Source organism: Oryzias melastigma, linkage group LG6 (genome assembly GCF_002922805.2).
Source record: "Oryzias melastigma strain HK-1 linkage group LG6, ASM292280v2, whole genome shotgun sequence".
Classification (NCBI taxonomy): domain Eukaryota; kingdom Metazoa; phylum Chordata; class Actinopteri; order Beloniformes; family Adrianichthyidae; genus Oryzias; species Oryzias melastigma.
This window is the reverse complement of record NC_050517.1, coordinates 9622827-9647475: the sequence shown is the minus strand read 5'-3', so window position 1 is coordinate 9647475 and position 24649 is coordinate 9622827. Positions and strand designations below refer to the sequence as shown.

Below are 24649 nucleotides of genomic sequence, written 5' to 3'. Positions count from 1 at the left end.
TGTTTAACAGTACAAATTTATACCCATACTAAACCTGCGCACTGAACTTTTTTTCCAATGATTTTTTTTTTTTTTTATCTTCACTGGTGTCTGTGGCAGACAAAATCCTATCCACTTTTGTAATGGGAGGGATCAAACATCAATGTAAGGATGGGGCAATCTGGAACCCATAAGGGTTATTATAAAATTAGAAGAGCCAGATAGTTTCCCCCTTCTATTGATCAGTAAATATAAGCTGAAATGAGCCGTGTTTAAAAGGTGTTTAATGTATTTGAGTCTTTAGTTTGCTTTTGAGAGTACCTTGTGTTCTCAGAAAATGTTATGACATCTGGCTACAACAAGATGTCATAACAATTACTGTCATTCTCTGCCTATTAACACCTAGACTAGGACAATTCTAGCATAGAAGCAACCTTAAAGAGCTCCTATACCCTCAAGTTTTCATACATTTTATTTGAATAAAACCAGATTCAACAGTGTGTTAATAACAATTAAACTGAAAATTAATATTTAACATTTTGCAATACGCTTAAAAGCTTAATTTCTATTGTTACGTTACCATAGGATTCTAAAAAAACTTGCCAAACTGCATTATTCCTATCATTTATTAACTACTGAAGCACCAGAATGAAAAAAAAGAAGATAGTTACAATCTCTAGATCATTACTAATGAGGGAAAGGGGACATATTCTAACAGCTTCATTTGCAGTATGGTTTTCATAGCACTTATGTTGAAGAGCTGTGCAGCCTTTCCCCTGACCCCTGCCTTTTTCTCTAAAAGAGAACTGGGACACTCCCACCCTTTTAAGTGTAGGAGGAAGGGCCAAGGGGTCGAGTTAAGACTTTTCTCTGGAGGCTTTTTATGTTCGACACACCTGTGATTCTTGCGGTTAATTACCTTGTTATGATTCGGCGTGTGGTGCAATAGATCTTGAAGCACTGAACATTTGGAGTTGTGCATTCATTTGAAAAAGTCAAGTCTAAATCAGCTGAAAAGATTACAGGGTCAATTTCACTTGAAGCCCAAATACCCCAAATGCTTCTACTCACCTAGTAAAGAAATCTTTGAATGCACCAAAGTGCAAAATTCAGTGCAGTTTAATTTGACCAAAATTAATTTGAGCTGGTAGCTTGTACTTATTACTGAATATTTAGTATTCTATAGTAGAATAAAAAATTAAAAATAAAAAAAGCAAAAATGTAACAAAATTGTAAGTATAACAGCACCACAATCATTAAAAAATAATAAAAGCTGTGAAATAACATCAGTCACTAGTGAAAAAAAATAAACAAAAAAGAAATACTGTAATAAATATAATAATATAAAAGTTCCAGAGTTACTGTGAACCTATTTTATAAAGTCTGACAGACTGAAGGTTTTCTCTCTCACTCTAATCTCATTTAATGCACCTTTTTAGTTCTGTGCACCTTATAGGGGACAAAATTATGAACAACTAGTAAAAATTAACTAAAAAAAGCTACAGTCAGAGATGAACCCCATCACTGTGCAATAGACTTTCTGAATGGGAGACCAATTGACATGTTGGGGAAACACCACATTTAGCACCATCAAACAAAGGGCCTCTCAAGGTTGTGTACTTTAAAACCCACTCTAATGAAAATCATGTTTTGTTGTTTTTAATGCGTTCTTGTGACATTTTTCTTGGAGGAAGGCGTATTGTATAATAATATATATATATTTTTAAGATTAAAATGTAAAGTTTTTCTTTATGCTAATTCTGTTGGATCAAGAGCAGATGAAAATCTCTGGATTTGTGATGCAGTAACTGTCTCAAGCGGAGCAAAGTTTCCCTTCTCCAGTCAAAGTCTGAATCCTCCACTTGCAGAAAAACAGATCCATTAACGTCTTCATTTTCCCCATCTGAGCTACCACCTGGCTCAAAAGTGTGCGGCTTTGCTCTGATATTGGTCGCCATTTGTTTTTTTTAATATGCTAATGTTAGCTTGGGCTTGTGAAGTGATGTAAGCTAGCAGGAGAGAGTGTAAACAAAAGGTTGATGGGATTTTAACAAAGTGTTACATTTTCACCAACAGTCCTGCCCACAACCCAGAGGCCAATTTCTGATGAGCTTCTGTTGCAGTGCAGAAAACATGTCTTAAAATGTCTTGTAATCATTATACATACATGTTTGCTTTTGATTTATCTCAGTTATCACATGATCCTCAATTCCTTCCAATCCATTAAAAAAATGTCTTTGTAATTACATCAGATCAATCCAAAATGTATATGACTTTTGTGCATTGCTTTTAAAGTACAATTAAAAAGACAGCAACATGGGGGTCAATAACCATTACATTAATATTAATATAGTCCTCTAAATGCACATTTCCATCTTACCATATTGAGGTTTACCTTATCTAAAGAGGGTTTGGCAGAAATCTCAAGACCACAAATGTTTCCATGTTTAGTGAAAAACATCTGAAGGCTGAGCGCAAGCTTCATGTAATGCTCTTGAAGCAATTTCCCTGCTTACATGCTGCCATGTAAACCACACAGGCTTGATGATCTACAGGGAAATTTGGTGGGTCAGAGTAGTGTCAAAAGAGAGAAATTAGGTTGTGTCTGCATGACAACTACGATTTGTGCCTGCTTTACACCAGGGAGCACCCTGCTAATGCAAAACAAGGACAAGGCTCTGAAAAGTCTGGTGTGGATGGAGAAAATGTCCAGGCCTTGTTGGGGATACAACTTAATAATGCATGACTGCATATGATTGGGTGCATGAAGAAATCCTTTTTTTGGGGGCTGCAGAAAAAAATTGTGTTCACTTGTACATAATGTACAAGTGGCAGAGAAATTTCAGAAAATGTCAACTGAAAGAAATGGTCAAGTGGTTAAGTTACCATAAGCATTAAAAATGTTCACTGAACTGAACATAGCTAATTAATCTGTGTGTAACCAGAAAACATGGTTATTGCCAGACCCAGTAATTACAAATTAGTCTATTAAAACAAAATTTCATCCAAACATTTTTTTAAGCTCCCCTGCTGTTATCTTTGCTTTTCTTTCTGCTCATATCTCGTTTTTTTTTATTTGTTACTTTTATGTATTTATTTTAGCATTCGTGTCTATAAAACTGTAATTGATTCACCATCAATTAGTAACAATTGAAGAATTTTAAAGCAAACTTTTTGTCCCATTTTTCATTTAGGGAAAAGACGGATTAATTAAGTAATTACTTAATTAAACACGTGCTTAAACACTATTTGGCAAAAGTTAAAACATTTTAAACATGAATGTGTGTCTGCATGATTTCAAGATGTCTAAGCCCTACTCACGACTGATTACTTGGTTCTGGTGTGTCCAGCCAACTCCAGAACAAAGACTCAGCCCCCTGTGAGGGTACTGAAGTCAATCAGATGTGCACAACTCATATCAAAATTGCAATTGAGTTACAAAGGATGAGCTTGTTTGAGCATTCATGTAAACTTGAGTCCATACTCCTTCCATCTGAAATTCAGGGGAGTGAGGAAAAAAAATAATGACAAGAAGAGAATGGTTCTCGGTAAATCTCGACTTGATTCCAATCAGTCATATTAATGAACCGATCAAATGATTACGCCACATTCTTGTAATCAGCTTGTTTGGAGCCAGAAAATGCTGGTCTGGTTTGGAGGTAATATGCTGGATTGCCACATCACATATTCTTTGTGTGTGATCTAGGTTATCTCAGCTTTGAGCGTTAGTTTAGAAGACTGTGTTTCAGTGATGAGAGTTTTCACTTTTATTAGATTATCTTCAATTAGAAAATGAGATTGCTTCCTCAGATGGAGGTCCACATATCCACCTCCCACACACCTAAGCTGCAGAGCCATCCTGCTGCAGCACAATTTTACCCATCATCAGTTTTAGCTTACAGCTCATCTCTAGCAGAGAGAAGCAATGGATTTGAAAATACTCATTTATATCCTAAAACTTCCTTTTATTTACAGATCTTTCTCCATTCATTTTGATTTTGGTGCTCCCTAATGTTTTGGAGCAGTTCTGTCATCTTATCTTCTCTTAGGGAAGACTTGCTTCTCATTAAACCTTTTTTAGTTATTCGTTGTTCTAATTTCATTTCACATTCTGAACAAATTTGGTAGTTTTATTTATCCATGCATTGAACAGATGCCTTCATAAGAAAAAATATTTGTAGAGTTTAATGAACTAAACTATTTTCAAACCAGCTTTAAGAAGGAAGTGACACTGTTGCCCCAAGTTTCATCTCCCATTCAGTCCGATGTAGATGACTGGACTTTATATAAAGATATTTAAAATCTGCTTCCAATTTGTCTGTTTTATGCCTGTTTTATATCATTTAAAAATGCTCTAAGGGGTAATTTTTCTAAAAACCTGATTGTTTTAGTGTGTATTTCTGAGACTAAAGTCAAATTCAAAGTTCTGTATTTTGCTATTTCCAAATCCAGGGTTTTGTAGCAACTAGAAAGATTAGGTTCAAAATGTCTCAATACAAACCAGTTAGACATGTGACCATAAAGTCTTTCCATCTATATATAGTCATTGATTGAAACTTAAGAGAGTGATATGAGAGAGTTCCCATCACGAGAAATCCCTCATCAGCACAGTACTACGGCAGACCAGTCAATGGACCCACTTTTAGTCACTCCATCCTTTCACCGTGTACCTTTTTAAAGGAGAAAGATTTGACTTTCCTCTTAAAAAAAATAAATAAATAAACTGTCAACTTCCAAAACCTGTGAGCTGCTTCCAATAGCTGAAGGTGACGTTATTTGCTTTTTCTTTTTTAAACACATGGAATCACAAACAATATGGTGTGGAGACAATATTGATCTTTGATATAAACCATGCTCTTGGTCATTTAGAATTCCAAATGTTCAAAAAAGAAAAAAAAAAGAAATATAAAATTTGATTCTGGACCTGTAATGACCACAACACAGACAAACATAAAGAACCATTTCACTGAAAATTGTGTTTTTGGTGATTTTTTTAGCATCTTCTTACAGCATTTTTCTCATTATTGAGGGCTGATACTAAATATTTAAGATTAAAAAGCATTTCTGAGTATTTCTTTAGTGAAATAGTGAGGATCTCACTGGGCACACAGTGTCTATTAGTCCACCAATCCTGTTCTGAAAGGTATCACTATGTAAAGGTGTAATACACATCTACTTGCAAAAATCTAATCTTGGGATATTTTTATATGCCTATTAGAGTACTGTTTAAATATTTACTCATCCAAAAATATAAATAGTGCAATTTTATATCCATCAATTCATCTTCCTAACCCACTGACCCATTTTGGAGTTACAGGTTTACTGGTTCGAATCCAGCTACTGCTGAATGTGGAGTACACCCTTATCAGGTCACCAGGTCACCAAACTTGCATCAAAACAACAATCCAACAATTATATTTCTGTTTAGATTTTTAACTTGTCATATAACTGAACAGAACGGTGGTAAAAGGTTTAATCAGTTGTCAAAGTGGAATATTATTAGAATGAGCTTAAAGCACATTTCCTTATCTTCTGCTGCACAACATTGTTTAGTTCAGAGGCAGTGTTCTTCGAGTTGCACAAAGTATGAGAAGCGCTTTTTATAAATAAAGTTTGATTGATTGATTGATTAACGTAGAGTTGCATCTACAGTTGCATTTTTATTAATTAGGTAAATAGTTGATTCTTTGCCAATGTCGACATGTTTATATCTGATAGTGAAGGGAGAAAAAGGGTAATGACACAGCAAAGCCACAAGAATAAAAACATTTTTGACTTGGCTTTTCTATTATACATTTAAAAATATTCAAAAAATGAGTGTCTACAGGTAGATGTGTAGTAGACCTCTATATGTAAAACACTATTGGTAGTTATGTAATAGAGTAACAAAATATTTATGAGATGTCCTGTTGACATCTACAATAGATGTATGTTATATTATAGACATCTATCTCTATTCGATGTTTATTAGTTATCTAATAGCATCCATGTCTATCAGATAACTCATATAAATCTATTTTTAGATAAATATTAGTTATCTAATATACATTTATTGTAGATTCCTGTTAAATAACTAATATACATCTTGTTCCTAGTGAGAAGAAACTACCCAAATGGCTTGTTTACATAACATAAGGCATGATGGGACCACCACGGATAGCTGTAGGGAAGTCATCTGCTAGAGATCTAAACTTTAAAATACATTAGACCTCTGTAAACTGATGTCTATCAGATGCATAATGCATATCTAGCTGTAAGCTTTTAAATAGACATGATTTAGGTATCTAATAGATGTGTGTTGGTTTAGGGGGCTAAAGAGCAGATAAAACCCACCGTTTGAAAAAGCTCTTAGTTGCGACGCAGCAACTGAAATGGGTGAACAAAAGTCTCTCTAGTCTGCTCCATTCTGATGAATCTGGTTGTAGGTTAACGTCTTAATTTTCCTTTCTGAACTGTCATCTGGCTCAAAACTGTACGGCTGGATTGCTCTGACATTGAGAGGAGCCAGTTGAGGTGGCTCAGGGACCTGGTCCAGATGCCTCCTGAGAAGCCTGGAGAGGAGTTCCGGGCATGTCCCACTGGGCGGAGACCCCAGGGAAGACCCAGGACTCGCTGGAGAGACTACATCTCTCGGCTGGCCTGGGAAAGCCTTGGGGTCCCCCCAGAGGAGCTGGAGGAAGTGGCCAGGGAGAGAGAAGTCTGGGTATCCTTGCTTAGACTGCTGCCCCCATGACCCGGTCCCAGATGAGTGGAAGAAGATGGATGGATCATTCATTTTGTCTACCATTTTTTTATGGAAAACTGTAGTGGACCTTCCAGTTTTAGTGCTTTACTTTTCAATTTTAAAGGCTCCACTGATGATTTTCTTTTAAATTAAAAATTCTGTTTCTTTCTTAAAGTTTTATGAAACTCTGCATAATTGTTTTTTCTTTCTATTTTTTATAATCTTCCAAAGAGACAGATCGAAAGAAAAAAAATGATTGTAACAATCAGCCCCCATGCCCCCTAACATTGGCTCTTAACTCGGTGCAAGAATAAATCTTTGCACGCTGCATTAATCTGTTAAAAGACACTCGTGTTCATCCTGTTAGCTCAACCAAGAACCTCAACCACTGAAGGGCTCGGGCTGACATGCATGGCTTCACTTAGGAGAGATATCCTCAGAGCTCTGCCCACCAGCCTCCCATCCATCCACCACTGATTCCTAATCCTGTCTGTAAAGCTGCTCGCAGTGGGGTGTCCTGACCGCTTATGCCACCCATACTCTTAACCCCAGCCTCAAAGTCTTCTCTGATTTAAAGTATGACTCACGAGTGTGGGATTATGCGGCGTGAGTCATGTCAGACGAGGGATGCCCGCTGCACTTTTGAAAGGTTGTGTTGGCGGGAAAGCTGTTTCTTGGCGGATCGGACAAAACTGTGAGTGGTGATAAATTTGCTTGGGCAAACAGCCAAGGTGAACGTTAACACCTTTTTTTTTATCACTTTGTGCAATAATGGTTTGAGGCATACTGGTTTAAAAGAGAAACAACTGACATTAGGAGGTCTGGATTTCCACCAAGTGAAGTCTTTTAACCCTATATCCATTTCATATTTGACATGTATGAGACCCTAATTTCATTAGCATGATTCAAACTTTCCTTAAAAAGCCATTGTATATTACTTGGTCCACGTGATCTGCCCTGTAGTTCATCATCACGCCACCAGAGGCAGTAGAGGGGCTATATTTTCTTATTTTAAAATGGCTGCTTCCATTAAATCTCAAAATAAAAACACTTTTGGTGGGAAAAGAATTGCTAGTTTTTATTAGGGTGAGAAAAACTCATCTGTTATTGACGTTCTGCATTAACAAAAAATGCAAAATTGATTGATAATTAATTCTTTATAATACACTTACACAATGATGTGTGGATCAGATTGGAGAGAGTTGGTAAATAAGCAACACATTTTCACTCCCAAGTTATCACATATTGACGTTTGGTTAAAGACTCCTCCATGTCACTTTTTGATGTTTTGGGTGTCCCCAACTCATCGTTTTTTGATAAGCTGGCTATTCCCATTACATCATGGGTCCCAAATATCCAGGCCGCAAACCAGAACCGGTTCTGTACCGCTATGAGTAATGGACTGGTACCCAAACCTGGAACTGGTACCCTAACGCTAACTGGGCCAGATGCGGTACCGGACCCAAACCGGTACCGGCCGCGAACCAGTACTGGGTTAAGGTTAGGGTACAGGTCATGCGGACCAGTGCGCATGCAGTACAGCATCCCGAGGGTTGTGGTCCCTTGATTTTACAAACAGCCAGCCTTTCAAAAAACGAGTTGGGGACACCCAAAACATCAAAAAGTGACGTGGAGGGGTGCTTAGCCAAACATCAATATGTGACGAGTTTGTGGATGAGAATGTGTTAAAATAAGATATATATATATTTTAAAAACTCATGATGTTAGTAAAAAATTATCAAATCACACAAAATATCTTAATGGAAAATATATATGTCTCATAAAAAATCAGATTATATATATATATATATATATATTGGATTTTATCAAAGGGTTTAAAAGCATCTTAATTCAAAAAAGTAGAATGTTCTATAAATTTTTTTCGAGTAGTGGGCTTTACAGGATTAATTATTTCTCGTATTGAAGTTCTTAACAACTGTAATTAATTGCCAAATCTCTTTGGGATTCTAAAAAATGAAATGCATTATTATTCAATATGAAAAAAATCCATGAGTGTGGCAATTTTAACTTGCCCAATGTTTACCCTTCACCTAAAAATAGCTGGAATAAACTCCAACCTCTAAACCCTGAGCAAGTACAGATAATGGATACATGAGTGAACCATGTGTCAGACTGTGGTCAGTAAATTTGTATCCATATAACTATATAGATGTAATAAGAGATGCTGTGATTAGATACAATCTGTCAAGCCATTGCATCAAGCTCCCCACATCCTATGGGACTCAATCTGTTGGAGTTCATGTCCTCGGATGCAGCATTCTGACAGAGTCGCACATTCTGTGCTTTTCCCTCTTTTCACTGAGCTGTTCAGCATCACCATCAGTCTTCCCACATGGAGAAATAATTTAATCAGCTCCCACCGTCAGGTTCCTGCTGCAATTCAGAGTGAGGGGAAAAAATAAGGAGGAACGGCGAGTCTCTCCTCCTCTTCCCTCCCCTCTCCCAGGCGCTCATCACACACTGCAGCTCCTCCCTCCACCTCGCTCTTCTCCAAATCCCCTGCTTTCTTCCACGTCTCTCTTCCTCTCCATTGCCATCCCTCCATCCTGCTTGGTCAATCTTTCAGGCGGGCTGAGACGCGGCGCGGATACACCCTCCCCGTGAGTGTGTCAGCCTGCGTACACGTGTGGCTTCGCAGCTGACGGCGAGGACTCATGAAGTGGTCTGGACTCGGATATCACAGCCTCCTTCCTGTGCATGTGCACCACCTTTTACTTACATCCTTCCATTAGAGCATCTCCTTTTCCTTCTCTTTGGCGAGACTTCTTCTCCATGGAACCTTCAGTCCGTTCCTCAGCATATTGGATTTAATGAGCAGGCTCTGTGAATGGAAACAAGCAATCTGTGGATTTCTTCTTCTTTGCAGCTCTGGTAAGGATTTCTCGCCCCCTCAGTCTCCTTTTGCTGAGCTTCTCCTGCACTTTGAATCTGACTCACTTTTCACAGCAAATTGACAGGTGAACGCAGTATCGACAGACGGGAGGCAGACCCAGCGATTGAAAGTAGGACACATGGGGTGGGGGGGGGAAACATGTGTATGGGGGCTGCTTCGGGTGAAATAGAAGTAACTACAACTGTGGGCCAACACCCGCAGTGCCTGTCAAAGCTCCACTTGGTGCTTGCTATTGATCTGTTGTTTTTCAGTACCAATCTTTTATAGGCAACTTTGCTTTTTTTTTCTGCCTGTTTTTTTACTTTTGGCTCCATAAAAGCTGACCACTGAAAGGAGTCTTTGTACACTGTGTGCTCTGTGTACTTCTTCTGTGTGATGCAGTACAGTGGAATGTGATTTGTAACACACATATTCTGACTGAGACATGGTCTAGACGAGCATCTTGACACTCAAAAGTTGGGCCTTCACTACCAGATTTTCACGTTAAAAACATGATTTATAAAGACTTCTTTGGCTTACAGAGTATTTTCTGTATTATTTTATTATTATTAAAATCACATTATTTTCTACTTTTTCAGAATTTTCATGTAAACCAATTTAAGTAATAAAGTTGGCCCTCCATATTTGAACTAAAATATACATTACAAATTGTTTTATGGTTCTGGCAACCTATGAACTCTGCAGGAAGAGGAGAAATTGTTGAAATAAAAGGGAATGATCGTGTTTAGAGTGCAGCCTGACCATTGGAAGGTAAGGTACAACTGAGACTGCAGCAATGTCAGATTGACAGGAAGCCAGCTACATTGGGGGCTGAGACAGGAAAAGAGTGTGCTAATATGCCTCAGAGAGAGCTCTCAGATAGCCAAGCCTCTTCTGACACTCAGCCTTTTGGCAAGGGGTCAGTTTCCACAGCCTCTCTGAGGGAAAACATGTGAAGGATAAGCCAGGACTTTCATCTTTCACGTGCTTGGCAGGATTTCCTGTCAGGAACATCGATATTTATCGCATTACTTCTTGTAGAAAAAGAATCTGCGGTAACACCAAGAGAGGGGTAAAAAAAAAAAAACATAAAAAAAACTTAAAGACAAATCAAATTACCCCACCTTGGGTGGTCCTTGTGGATCTGCAGCATTTTTACATTGCACTCCAGCACTTAGCCAAGGCCGGCCATGATGCATTTTAACACTCAGGTGAAGCACAGACACTGTTTGTGTCTGTTTGTAATGAGGAGTTGGCAGTGGCGAGAAATGATGAAACATATATGAAGGCAGATTAGCTCAGATGCAGTGAGCTAAGTGGTTTTGTCTAATTAGCATATCCCATTGTGTAGTCGCTGGATAATTGTTTGCTAGTTTAAGAAACCAGGCTGCTGAAATGTCTTTGTGCGGGATCTGAATGGATTTCATGGGCATTAAAACAAACAGGATAAATCTGATAATACTCGGTGGAGCTTTTAAAAAGGTTTTATTTCATTCAGTAGGAATGCTGCATCAGGAAATGCAGCTTTTAATGAACAGTGGTTTGATTAAAGCTGAGTCATCCAGACGTATTTTGCAAATTTACTGGTCATCTTCAGCCTGCTCCTCCCAGTCTTTTGCACACACAGCCCTGGAAGGAGTTATTTTCTCCCTCCAAGGCTGCAGTTTAAAGCTCCTTCTGCATTAGGTGTCTTCCATCCAAAAGTGACTCACACCACCCATTAATACCCCTCCCGCAGCCAAAACAGGGAACCGATACAGCCAATCACCAAATGAGAAATTAACAGCTAATTTTTTTCATAACTTCCAAGGCAGTGATTTCTAAATGGCATTAAAGCGAATAATGGTTATTACCAATGTGGTTTCACAATTTACGGTGATGCATGAAATGAAGTTGGCAAATTAGCTACAGCAATTCGCCGCTAATGACGTCCGTATTGATGGGGTACAGTTGTCGAGTTCTCTAGATTTGAGCTGCTTCTTTCTCAGAGTGAAAATGAGCTTTGAGTGTAGTCATTTGTTTGTTTTTTTATATGTTAAATCCCAGTCACATAACTGTTTGTGTCTCCTGTACATGCAAAACCATCATGCATGTATTTAATATGTGTGGCAACACAGCTGCAGCACAAGTATTCAAAAGACCTAAAGTATGTATAATATAAGCTTTTTACTCTTCACAGCACATATTTCTAATAAATCACATTGAGCATAATTTGCATGTTGTCTCCCCTGTGTGTCGAGGAATTAATAATTATGATAAACTGTTGTGAATGTGAGATATTATGATTCCACAATGCAATAACAGTGTAAATAATGTAATACCAGAAGGTATGGAATGCATCTGAATTTCAAATTCTATGAACAATTAAAGTAGAGACTGAGTGACAAAAGCAGCTGTTTCCTTTCAGGTTTCATGTGTAATGTTCACACATTGTGCTTGTGTTCCCTTTATTTGGCCAAAGTCAACCTCCTGATGTTTAAAAATGTTACAACAGATGCTCCACTTTAAATCCACACATTCTCATTCCCAAGTCATCACATATGGCCGAATGGTTAAGGACCCTTCTGTCTCACTTTTTGACGTTTTAGGTGTCCCAAATGCTAGTTTTTCCAATTAAATCGGGAGTCCAGGAGTTCTGTCGAACCTCGAGAGCCTGCCGGTACCCTGACCCAGTACTCTAAGCAAAATTCGGTCTCCAATCCAGTAGCGGACACATGTCCAGTACCGGATCAGAGTACCGGTGTGGTGAATGTCCAACACCGCGTGCGTCGAGTACCGGATAAGAGTACCAGACCTCAGGACCTGGCTGGTACCCTAAGCCAAACCCAGTCCGTAATCTGGTATAGCAAATGTCCAGTACTGGGTTAAGTACTGGTGTGGTCTGCGTTTGGTATCACTTGCGTCCAGTACCGGATAAAGGTGCCAGTGCGGTCCGCATCCCAGTACCAGACCAGTACTGGTTTGCAGCCCAGAGGTTGGGGAGCCCTAATTTACTTGGAACAGCCAGCACATTAAAAAACGGCAAGTTGGGGACACCAGAAACATACATTTTTGATGCAGAGGGGTCCTTAACCATACATCAACATGTGACAACCTGGGAATGAGAATGTGTCGTTTAAATAGACAAGAGTAAAATTAATAACTATCCTACCATATGCTGGCAAAGGAAGTATTTATGTCTGTAAATCTGAAATTGAACCAATTGAAAGTTAAATTACTCTGTACAAACTGTAACAGATGTGTAAAAACTTGTGAATTTTTGTGAAGTTGTTCATTATTTCATAACGTCTGTGCCTAATTTACACTTTTCAGTTATCAGTAGGAGCATCAGTACAGTGAGGCCCATCTATCCTCCAAACCTGCTTAACTCTTTAACACAGGAGATGTCGCCAGTGATATCTAAATAAAACGCTTTGATGTACCATAACTCTTGGACTATACACAATCGTCAATCAGCTAATTGTGATTGAGAGAAAATAGGCTTTGTTTATCTGTTTTGCACCGATATGCCAAAATTTACAAACTCGGAGATTTGCACAACAGGGGAAAGCTGCTTTTCTCCAATTCAGAATCTGCTGGAATTGCGTTGATTAAACAGTTGAAGAGTTACTGTTGCCAAAAGAAAGGAAACATAGGCTAAAGCTCTGGTGTTTAAGGGTTTATCCCTTCCACGGTCACAGGGTTACTGGAGCCTCCAGCTGCTACTGGATGAAGGTGGAGTAAACCATGTAAAGTGCGTCTGGCCTGTCGCAGGGCCAAACAGTTACACATTCACACTGAGGGACACCAGAATAACCATTCAACATATACGAAGTATGTTTATCAGTTTACAGTGGGAGGAAGCTGGACTGCACCGTAAGGTAATACAACCACCATCACTTGGTGACTCTGGCCATGAAGTGGGAATGATGCTATCATTGGCTCCTCCCATAAACCGAGTGCACTCTAACACCATGAAGGCTCAGGCCGTGTCCAAAGAAGCGGTACCCGAGTTCCAGTCAAAACAGGAACATTTAAAGCCAGATGCTTAGGAAATCTTAGACAAGTAAAAAGATTGTAACTGCAAACTTTATTAAAAAAATATTGAAAATATTACAAAAATATGAACAAATTAACAAAAAGTAATACATTTGTGAGAAAACACAATTGATTTTGCATACTGTCGACACTGCTAAATTTTACAACAATATGGAAAAATGTGTCTGTCTATTGTAATGCCTTTAATTTAAAGTTACAAAAAATTTTGATTTACAATTTAAATGCAATAAACCCTCTTTTGGTCCATCTTTAAACAGAAAGTGTAACATGTGTCTCCATGTTAACCTTTTAGCTATTGTAACTCTTCAACTGTACATGGTGTTAATGTAATTCAAGTGTCTTTGCGCCGTTATGCAACACTTTACAGTAGCAACACACTGTATTTTTGGTGGAAAGTAGGAGTCTAATCAATTAATTGAGTTATCCACTAGATCAATCTCTTTGAGGAGACATTAGATACAGGATAACATTGAACTGACCAATACCAATAAAATATAATAAAAAAGTAAATAAATAAATATATGTAATGTGTGGAAACACTTTGAATTTAGCAAAGACACGTGAACATTAGTTGAAATTTGTTGAAATCATTGAAAAAGGTCAGTGGCTACAATTACAACTGAAGAATTGATAACATTGTTGATAGATTGAAAGAGGATGTTCTTTACTATTTTTTTTTTTTTTTGCTGGGGTTTCTCCTTCCTTGTAAACACAGAAAGAAATGTTGCTTCCATTCCTTTGCTTTGAAAGCATCCTGCGTAGCACACACCTAAATAATGTGCATTGTGAATCCCATCCTCACCAGAAAATGTGCAGTAAAATATTTTGCTTCCGAAAAACATGTCACAATCCATTAGTTAGGAGATTGTGAAACAGGAGCTTATTTGAGCTTTATTGTTTTCTGTGGAGAAGTTTCCAAATATTACAGAAAGCTGCAGCACTTAAGGATCACAACAAGAAAACTTACAAAGGAGGCAATCATTGATGAAGTTGTTATTTGGACACATCGTGACACATTTTGATCTGAAAAGAGCCATTTATCTGCTGTACTGACTCTCCCATTATTTAAAGTAAAAACTATTTTTCGTGAGTAGAAGGACCTTCGTGCCTGCAGCCATACAAATTCCCACCCACAGCTGACTTTTTCTCAGCTCTGACATGAAATGCAAACAGTAGAAATTGTGAATTTTCTAAATGATTCAGAACCTCCTTTCATCTTGTGTGTATGGATTCATCACTAGTGGTGATGCTGCTGTCTGGGGAAAAGATTCACCCCAATGTGACCTGCTGTTGATTTACAAAACCATATCAATATTCCTGCTCTGTTGCCCTCATGCTCAGCCTAGAGCCTTTGGGTCTTTAAAAGATTTATTCAATGCACAAATCAAATGTCCCTCTTGCATTTGTTGGATCTATGGAATTATTGTATTTACTTTTTACATTCTCTTTTCATTATTTCTCCATTAAAACATTAGGCCATAAGGAGGACAGTCGCTCTTCTGACTGATCACTCTGGCAGAACGTTTCTCATCCTAGTCACATATTATTTTATGGGATTAAATGGAAGTTGTCCGAAATAGATGCGTTTCAGTTTAGCATTTTATGTTGCTTGGCTTTCTATGGTTTCCTCTGAAGTACATATTACATCAACAAATCACTTGACATAAAAACACTTTAAAGATCAGGACAATTAAAAAAGCAAAATAAATATTTAAAAACATTACATTTCCACATTTTAAAAATTTAAATAACATTTAAATATATATATATATATATATATAAATATATACATATATATATATATATTTATATCTGGAAAAAAACAAACCCCTAAATGAAATTTAAAAAAAATGCAATACGACAGGAAAACTAGAAAACAGGTTCTATGGGACATCGCTGGTTGGATGATAATAAGCAGTATCACTTCATGTCAGATCAACACATTTTCATTCACAAGTCGTCACATTTTGAATTAAACAAGTTTATTTTAAATTGTCAAAATGTGGCATGGACCAACAACAGCCTAAAAAAAGTCAATTTAGTGTTTGGTTACCTTTTGATGTGTTATTTAGAGACTTGATAGAGAGCTAACCCAACCCCCTGAAACAAACAAACAAATAAATAAATAAATAAATAATGTGAAATGGTGATGTACTATTGGATGCTTAAGGGCTGATGTACTAATAACGAAAGCAAAAATTGCATGTGTGAGCGCTTACAATAAATGTGCTACTCGTTCATAATTTGCAGGTGATCAAATTAGAACGCTTGCACAATAAATTACAGGCAAAAAGAGCCGTGCTCAAACGAGGATTTAGTGTGCAATATGGAGAGTGGAGAAGGGATGGGGGTATTGGTAGAACAAAGTCATTAAAGATGGTCCAAAACTGCACACGAGGTGCCTGCAGTGTCTTTAGTGAGACAAATGCTAAGGCGGGATACTGGGGCCATTGCAGCACACACTCAGCAGATGGTCTTGCCTGAGTTTGGCCTGAAGACGGTCAATAATGCTTTGACAAGAAGAAATGATGGTGGCGTGCAGTTGGTTAGTAAATCAACTGCAACAAACAAACTTTAGGCAAATAAAGACTCTGTAAGTACACCATCAACAACCATCAAGTTATAGTAGAATAAAGATATTCAGTGCTCCATGTAATTATACTATAAACAGTATATGAATCTTTTTAAAATAATTCTAGACTGTGTGAGGGTCAACTTAATGTTTTGAAATCCCTGTATTTTTTACATTTAAAGGTATACTAATTATTTATCCTCGAATACTTGTTTCCATTCTAACAGAAATGCTATTTTTTGTTAATGAGAGCACCTTTACGCCCAAGATAAATGCTCTGACCCTCCTAAAAGGAGAAATAATAAGCTCTTGCTAATTTAGGTATGAGACTCACCACAGTCTACCTCTGATTAAAGTGTGAAAACTGTGATGTAGATAATCACATTTTTGCATAACTAGACGTGTGATTTGCTTGACCTAAGCATTTACTTGTCTTGCTTGATTCCCTCCACAATGACTTGGGACCTGCTTAAGACTTGAAGGTTAAAAGCCTGAGAGTGGAACTGGAAGGCAGGCCATGATTAGGCTGTGAATATTTTTGAAAAATTACATTTATTCAAGGTTGTTAATGTAAGAAAAGTTCTTCCCTGAAAAGTTTCTAACTAAAAACTCACTCTTCTACACAACCTCTGCACAGCATTGATGCTTTATGAGCCAGGGGTGTCCAAATCTTTCGCAGAGGGAGACAGATTTTGTTAGGTCAAAATTTGTGAGGGCCAACCATTTGGCCTACATTTTCTTTAACCCTTATCCAACCATCCAAATTCTTAACCCCGGGGTACACTACAGACAGCTCACCAGAGTGTTGCAAGGCTGAACCCTTGTAATAACAGTCAATGTAAATTAACCATCTATTGATTTTTTCCTTTCTTTCTTTCTTTTTTTTTTTTTTTTGGGATACTTTCCATTTCTTCACATAAAACAGGAAAACATTTAGGTACATATTAGCCAAATTAGTTATGAATTCTTTGTTTGAGACCAGAAATTAAATTAAGAGAAAGTCTGTGTAAAATGAAAAAAAAAGTGTTTTGTGAACATTAAATCTGTGTTCACATGAGTAATGTACAATATTATTCATTATCACATGCTCACTGTAAACTTTCTAAATGTATTGTAAATTATCTAAGCTGGAACATACAGAAAAAAAGACTTTGGACATGCCTATTATATGCCCTGAACACTTTATTGCACATAGAAACTTTTACACTTTGTGACATTAACACACTCATTGCAATGTATATATAATAGTAGGCTTTAAAATGTTATTGAAATGCATTTTTTTCTATTGTTTTTTTATTTTTTTTTTATATACACTGCGCTTATACTTTGGCGTTGTACTCTGTCAGACAGTGGTCCAGTGCATTGCACAACATATTATACAATGTATGCAACAAATAACATTTTAGTTTGGTTTTGCATTTGAATTTTCATGGAAATCTCTGAAAAAAACTGAATACAATTTAATTAATGTGCTTAAAAAAAAAACATACCTAACTTCCTGGATATTAGTTTATTTTTTTTTATTTTTTATTTTTTTAGCAAAATTAATTAAAATATGAGTTTGATTGTCCCAGTACCTGGCCTGGTTACGTTTGTTTGGGTTCTTTGGTTTTGTAACAAATAAACGCTACAAGATCATTACTTATTGTGACAGGTGTCCTAACATTTGGGCTACATCTGAAAACATGACCCAATTAAATGAAAAAGAAAAGATCCAGATTTTTGTCTCCAAAGTAACAATATAGGATTCTTTTTTCTTTTTTTTAAATTTTTTTTTATTTTAAGTTGTGCCCACAGATATATCGGTTCCATGCTGATCAGCATGAAAACTTACTGCTTCAGTAAGGCGACTTTCTGCTCCATGCGTTGTGAATACACTGAGAAAATTGACTCACACGAGCCAGCGCTGTTTGGGTTCATTAGAAACACGCTGAGAAAAGGAAGCTTCAGCTTTCTTCCTTTTATGTCGTGCAGATTGAGGCTGCCCCCAGCAGAGTCCATTACCAAGGAGAGAAGAAGCATAGAAAGAGTGAAACACACCTGAAAGGAACATATATCACAGTTAGTGTCAATACAGAGCTTCTCTAAAATCTCAAGACTATCCCTTCATTAACTTTGTATGCCTTTTTTAACAAAAATATGTGATAAGAGTCTTTGTCCACTAATAAACCAGCAACATTTCATTTTTAAATATTCCCTTTTGCCTTCCATTGTTACTTGAAAATAATAAGGACTTTAATATGTTTCACATAAAATAAAAAAAAAAAAACAACCTACATCTAAGCTTGAAAATCTGTATGCAGGTCTAAAGCAGGCTGAAAATTTTAGTTTTTAATCGTCTGAAATATTCCAACACAGACTAATTTCAAACAGTCAAAAAGGAAAATCTAGCATTTTGGCTCCCTTTAATTTTAATGTTTCAATCTTTTAATGTTGATATTGATCTAACCTTATCCACATGCAGTCACTGGCGAAGGTTAAAAACAGGCGGCAGCAAAGACCTTTCCATCACGACTTTGTGTGCACTGCTGCAATATTTGTATACTCAGAAAATCGTCACAGCAACTACATGAGTGAATCATACCAATTACTTAAACATATATAATTATCCTGTTAAAACATTACCTATGTCATTTCAGAGTGTAAAAAAACAAATCACCACAAAAGACCACCTGAAAAAAACTTAGTTTGTGGAGCATTTCCTAGTCTTGCTTGTATTGAAACCTTTAGCATAAACAGCTTCAGAAAGAGCGAAAAAAAAAAAAAAAGAAAACTCCAACAGAAAGCTGCTAATTATTTAAATAATTATAGATAACGGCAGACTTCTATTTTAGTAAAAGCACAACAACAGAAAGTTCCATATGAGATAACACCAACGTAAATGTGCTGCAAGTTTAACTGAAAGGAAATACAAGGAGAGAAAGATTTATTTTTGGCTAAAATTTGCGAACTCTTATATAAGAAAAATGTATATGACTTCTTTAGTGTTTTTGTGCAATATGAGGATCCATTATAGAATTGCCTCTTCTTTGTTTCCTATTCAAGTGGATGCAGTTAGAATATGTGATACGTCTACTACCTTTTTTTTTATAACATTTTAATTCTAAACCCTTTAAGACTGGAAGTGTCACCAGCAACACCTAAATACCACACCCTCTGTAATCACGCAATTAAAGACAAACGGCTGTTTCTGACACGGAGATTTGCAGCTTTTCTCGCAGCTCCTTATATCTTTCACTTTTTGAGCGTAAAGTTTTGCATAACGAAAAATGTAAGCATTTAATGCAAGTGTTGTTCTCCATTTCAGAATCAGGTTATTTGCGTAAATGGTGCGCAAATAAATGCATAAAGAGTTATTGTAGTTGACAGAATGTAAACAAAAATGATTAAGTATGTTTTTAATTAAGTATATCAACTTCCACTGATTCCCATATTTGTTGTGGCAGAGATGGATGCCCTTCCTGTTACATCCTTGTATTTTATCTGGGCTGGGGACTGGCACAGGGAGACCCAGACTCTGGCCCCCTGTGGCTATAGAGATAGGCGGTATGCTGCATAGTTATGGAGAGACATAAGTATCACCCCGAGATATGCGTATGTAATTCTGATTTATGCATAACTAATCCCTTGGATTGCTTAATTTTGAATTTCACATTTTAGTTGTTTTATCATAGTTTCTTCCAAATGGATCTTTAAAAGAGTTCAGTCGAATAAAATTCTGAAATAGAAAATATTTTTAATACCCTTTATTGGTGTGTGTAGATACAATTTACATATCACCGCATTGCAAATGGATATAGAGGAACAAGTTGATCTTAATCACATTTGTGGGTAAAATCACTTGTTTCAAAAAATGGTATGGCAAGCAAATGGGAAAATATTTAGAACTGAACGGTAGAAATTCTATAAATATGTATTTAGGTTTAAAAGCAGACCCAGCTTCATCAGCTGTGCATGACTTAGTGTGTTGGAATATGGGCGGGGCTTACAGTAGATTTTGGTGATTTCAAACAGTAATAACAATAAGTTCCTCACATTAGAGCAAATTTTCCCAAATCAACATTAGTAATATATATATATATATATATATATATATATATATATATATTTATATATATATATATAAGAGCAAATACAACACAATTAACTTGCAAGGCTTACAATACTTTAAATGACCACAGAACAGAGAAGAATGATATGGTATTATATGCCATTGTAGCTGATACATTCCAAATTTAGTCTGCTGCAAATTTAGAAAAGAAACAGAAAAAAATGGCCTGTGTACCATTGTAATTTCTGGTGTTGAGATGTGTGTGGCTATGAAGCTAGCTCTCTTCCACGTAGTGCAGTTCTGTCTGTATTTGACTTATCTTATTTTAGAAAAATCAATTCAATACAACACAGCACAAAAAACGTCAACTCTGACTGCTGATAACAATATGACTGAGTAACTTCTTTCCAAGTAGCCTTGATAGCATGGGGAACAACTAGATCTTTATGTAAGATGCTGTACAGGATTGATAGAACAAATAATAGAATATTTTTTCAAAGTGCATCCTTCAGACAGGAACAAACACTACCTCAGATAATCTCCAGTTGTTCTTCACAGCAGGTTAAGTTAATGGATGAACACAAAATTGATTCCGTACACAGCCTTGGTCACGGAGGGCGGACAGTTGAGGCCAAAAGCACCAAAAGCTCTGCACTTGTCTATTGAATCCCGCTGTTTTATATCATGAACACTAGACATCCGGGACAGCTAATGAACTGCAGATGTTGCTGATCTTTGTCAGACTGACTCACCTCCATTTTCTTTGTTTGTTTTTATCAAGTGCACATCCCAGATCTAAGAAATGTTTGGGATTTATTCCACAGCAAGAAAAGGGAATGTGGAATGTGTTTTGGGGTTTGGGAAACTTTGTTTTTAAAATTTTAAGCTGCAGGTTAAATATTCCTTTCTTATCATCTTAGGAAGAGTAACAAGCATAGAAAGCTGGAAAGTTTCTTTGCATACTTTCATGCTCGCACTCTCCAAGTTAAAATAGTCAAGAGTTTTTATCTGAACTTCTAGGATATTATTGACATCAGAGAAAATAGAAACTGTCCGGAACTGGAGATGTAAGACCCAATATGCAGGTTTGGAGGCAAAAACAATGAATAAACGTAGACATGAAAAAACCATGGAGAACAATTAAGGTGACAGAACAGGCAATGAAGAACTGAAGACCAGACAGCTGTGGATCAACATTCCACTAGTCTGTCTGACAGGAGGACTACTCATAAATCTAACAGTACTTTTCTCAAAGAAACCGGTGTTGGAGCTTCCTAAATGCTATGTGACTAAAGCCTTACCCACAGCTGCCCTTGTAGTCAGACACTGCGGGCGAAAAATTGGAAAACCTATATGAGGAATGAAGGTGGTCCTCACCAAATATCAAGGTGGTAGACCACTTATTGACCACGTACAGCATCATTTTTTCTATGGGCATGCTGCAGGCAGCATGTCATAGCAAATACTTAACACACAAGCGTGAGTAAGGGGAAAGTAGGTGAAATGCAGAATTTTCACTTTTTTTACTTACCCAAATTCTGTGGACTACACAACAGTTGGTGCTGTTCATATGTTAAATATCCTTGTGGTGCAGCCTGACTGTTAGAAATTAGACAATCTTCTGCAGGCACTTGTGAATAAACTCCACCCCCGTCCGTGTGGCATTCATGCACAGTCAGTAAGGACCCAGAACGCATGACTTACTAACAATGAGTGTGGCATAAGGACACCATATGACAGCATCACCTGTACATCACATGTGTATACCTTCACTTATCCTTACAAGAACTCTCACCTGCACACACATTTGGATCGGATTTTCATGACGTCTCTTAAGGTGGCCAATCCAACCATAAGGGAACTGCAAGACACACCTGTGGCTCTTTCACGCCTGGTTGACACCGGACGCGAAAGTGCTGTGAAGCTATGTGGAACAGAGGCCCCTTCCATCCCGCGCCCTTGCTAACCTATGGTGAAGTACACTCCAGACACAACGATTGTGCCGTGCAGCAATCGTTTCTGCGTTTGGTCTATTTTTTCCGCGAGCCGCAAGTGATCCATGTCAATCCTGGCAGTAAGTTAGGCCAAGACACACGAGTAAAATCTTATTTCGGCTTATCCCATTTGGGGTTTTGACACAGTTATTTGGCAGAGTTTTTAGGCCGGATGCGCTTCCTGACTCAACCCTGTATTTGGATGGCAAAGGGAACCCAGTTAGGCAGCAGCGTCAGCGTTGCCTAAGGACCCAATCTGGATGGAGATCAGTGGACACCCTGGGGATTGAACCCAGATCTCCTGTGTGCCAGCTCTGCACTTAGCCCACTGAGCAATCCAACCGCAACACACAAGAAAATCTGGTCAATTTTCAAAATAAAACCAAGTTTTCACGTTAAAATATAGCAATTGACAAATGCTGTCATGTTTTTGTATCTAAACAGACTGTAAAGATGAAAATACACAGACATCGAGACACACAGGGGTCAGCACAATGGGTTGACTACCAAACGTGTCCGACCGCACACACTCCGCCCGGACAACACTCCGCAATGCTTCCGCGTCTGGTGTGAACAAGGCGATAGACCAGACACCGAAACAATTGCTGCATGAGCCGGCCGCGGAAGACCACGGTGCTTCGCATCTTATGCTAACTACACCATAGGTTAACAAGGGCGCCGAATGGAAATGGCCTCCGTTCTGCGCCGCTTCCCACCGTGTCTAGAGTGAATCAAGCATTAAGTAGCGGCAGCTTCTCACTATGGCAAACCATGAGCCCAAAAAACTGGAGCACCAGCATAGGTTAACCCACGAACAGATGCAGGCTTACCACCGGCAGCAGAGTCTATGTTCACAAGAACATTGTGGGTGGAAAAATAACAACAGCCAATGATAAAGCATCTGCAGCCTGAAGCAAAACCAGATTCACACATTAAACTTGGACTTTCTAACTCAAAGTTGTTCATTTAATATCGACCTGGATTTTTTTTTTTTTTTTTGCCTTTTACATAAAAAAGGTAAATATGTGATAAAAACTGTGTATAAACATGTATGTAATCCTAGCATATGTATGAATCTTTAAAAGTGCCCCAAATAGACAGTTTCTTGTGATTTGGTCTCAAAATCTTTCTCAGTTTAATCTCAGAAAACTCTGCCTCCTCTCAACACTGCACGTCCATCTTCTTTAGTTTCAACTTTTCTGTGTGATAGATTGTCTGCTGTGAGAATTCAGCCGTTCAGAGCCAATTTAATTTTTTATTCGATAAGAATTTTAATAATCGGTCACACCATGGATCTTAAAGGGGACTGCAGGGAAGGAAGAAAGACAGAGTCAAGGCCGGTCTGTCACATCCACTTTGGCAACGGCTTCAGTATCTTTCCTTTGGAGGAAGCTCTGAAGACAGAGATTTGTTTGATAGTTTATGCAGTCTGTAGTTGGTGGTCACAAGTCTAAAACTGGGGAATTTACTGTATGTATGCAGTTTGTTGCTGTGAGCTACCACTAAAAATAGGCTATCTCTTCAAGTGTTTGAAGAGTCTGGATGCATGTTTTATGTACACTTATCACAGACAGTTTCACAAAGTTTTCTTTGTGATGAGCCGTATGCAGCTGTCATGTCTGCTAAGTTAGATACCATGATGGCAGGTTTTCAAGTTAATGCCATCACTACCCGCGACAAAGTGATCGAGATAGCACAACACTGCACTTCTAGCTTTTCACTGGTGTACGGAGAAGGCACAGCCTGACAGGAGCTGCAGAGGAGGAAGAGTATAGATGAAGGAGATCTAGGTGGTGGAAGGATGTCTGCAACCTTCAGCTTTAATGACTGGGTCAGTCTCCAGAGAGCTAATTCTGAGACATATCTCAGGCCTAAAGTCAAATCGCTGAACTGACAGCAACCAGATGGTTTATGAAACTTTTATGACAAAAGATTTCATTATAAATGTACCCATGTTTGAAAAGAGATTTAATATTAGAATACTAAAAAGCAATTTATTGATATGACACTTTTCTACTGGATCCAACACCATGCAAGATAGATAGATAGATAGATAGATAGATAGATAGATAGATAGATAGATAGATAGATAGATCTTCAATTGATTTGCGATGCAAATCTAGCTCTGTTCTGACAATATGAAAGACGTTGTGTCATAAATCCAGCTGGGCACAAACTACAATTATTCATTTCTCCTTCATGGTCAATTTTTATTTTCATGTGTTGAAATGCCATCCATACCTCACTACCAAATCCAGAGCCCCGATTAGTCAAAGTTTGATCTAGTTTAACTTTAAGTACATGTTCAACGACCATGTGTTTTGGACATGTAGAGCCCAAAAATGGTCAAAGTAACGTGCATATCAACTCGTGAACGCAAGAGTTTTGAACGTAGAAG

At 37.7% G+C, this 24649-nt stretch overlaps 1 protein-coding gene and 1 long non-coding RNA gene across 3 annotated transcripts in view; one reads left to right on the top strand and one right to left on the bottom strand.

Moving 5' to 3' along the window:
* Positions 1–9188: 9188 nt before the first annotated feature.
* Positions 9189–24649, top strand: part of lingo1a (leucine rich repeat and Ig domain containing 1a) — a 170863-nt gene continuing 155402 nt past the window's right edge. The window contains exon 1 of one of the 2 annotated variants that reach the window (XM_024282174.2): positions 9189–9595. The gene's annotated coding sequence lies outside the window, so the exon portion shown is untranslated. The remainder of the gene's footprint in view (positions 9596–24649) is intronic. The other variant, XM_024282173.2, reaches the window with a different exon arrangement.
* LOC118598834 lies at positions 17975–19377 on the bottom strand. Its single transcript, XR_004948009.1, has 2 exons — positions 18656–19377; positions 17975–18246 (listed from the first exon to the last, which is right to left on the bottom strand). It is a non-coding gene; the product is annotated as an uncharacterized LOC118598834 (long non-coding RNA).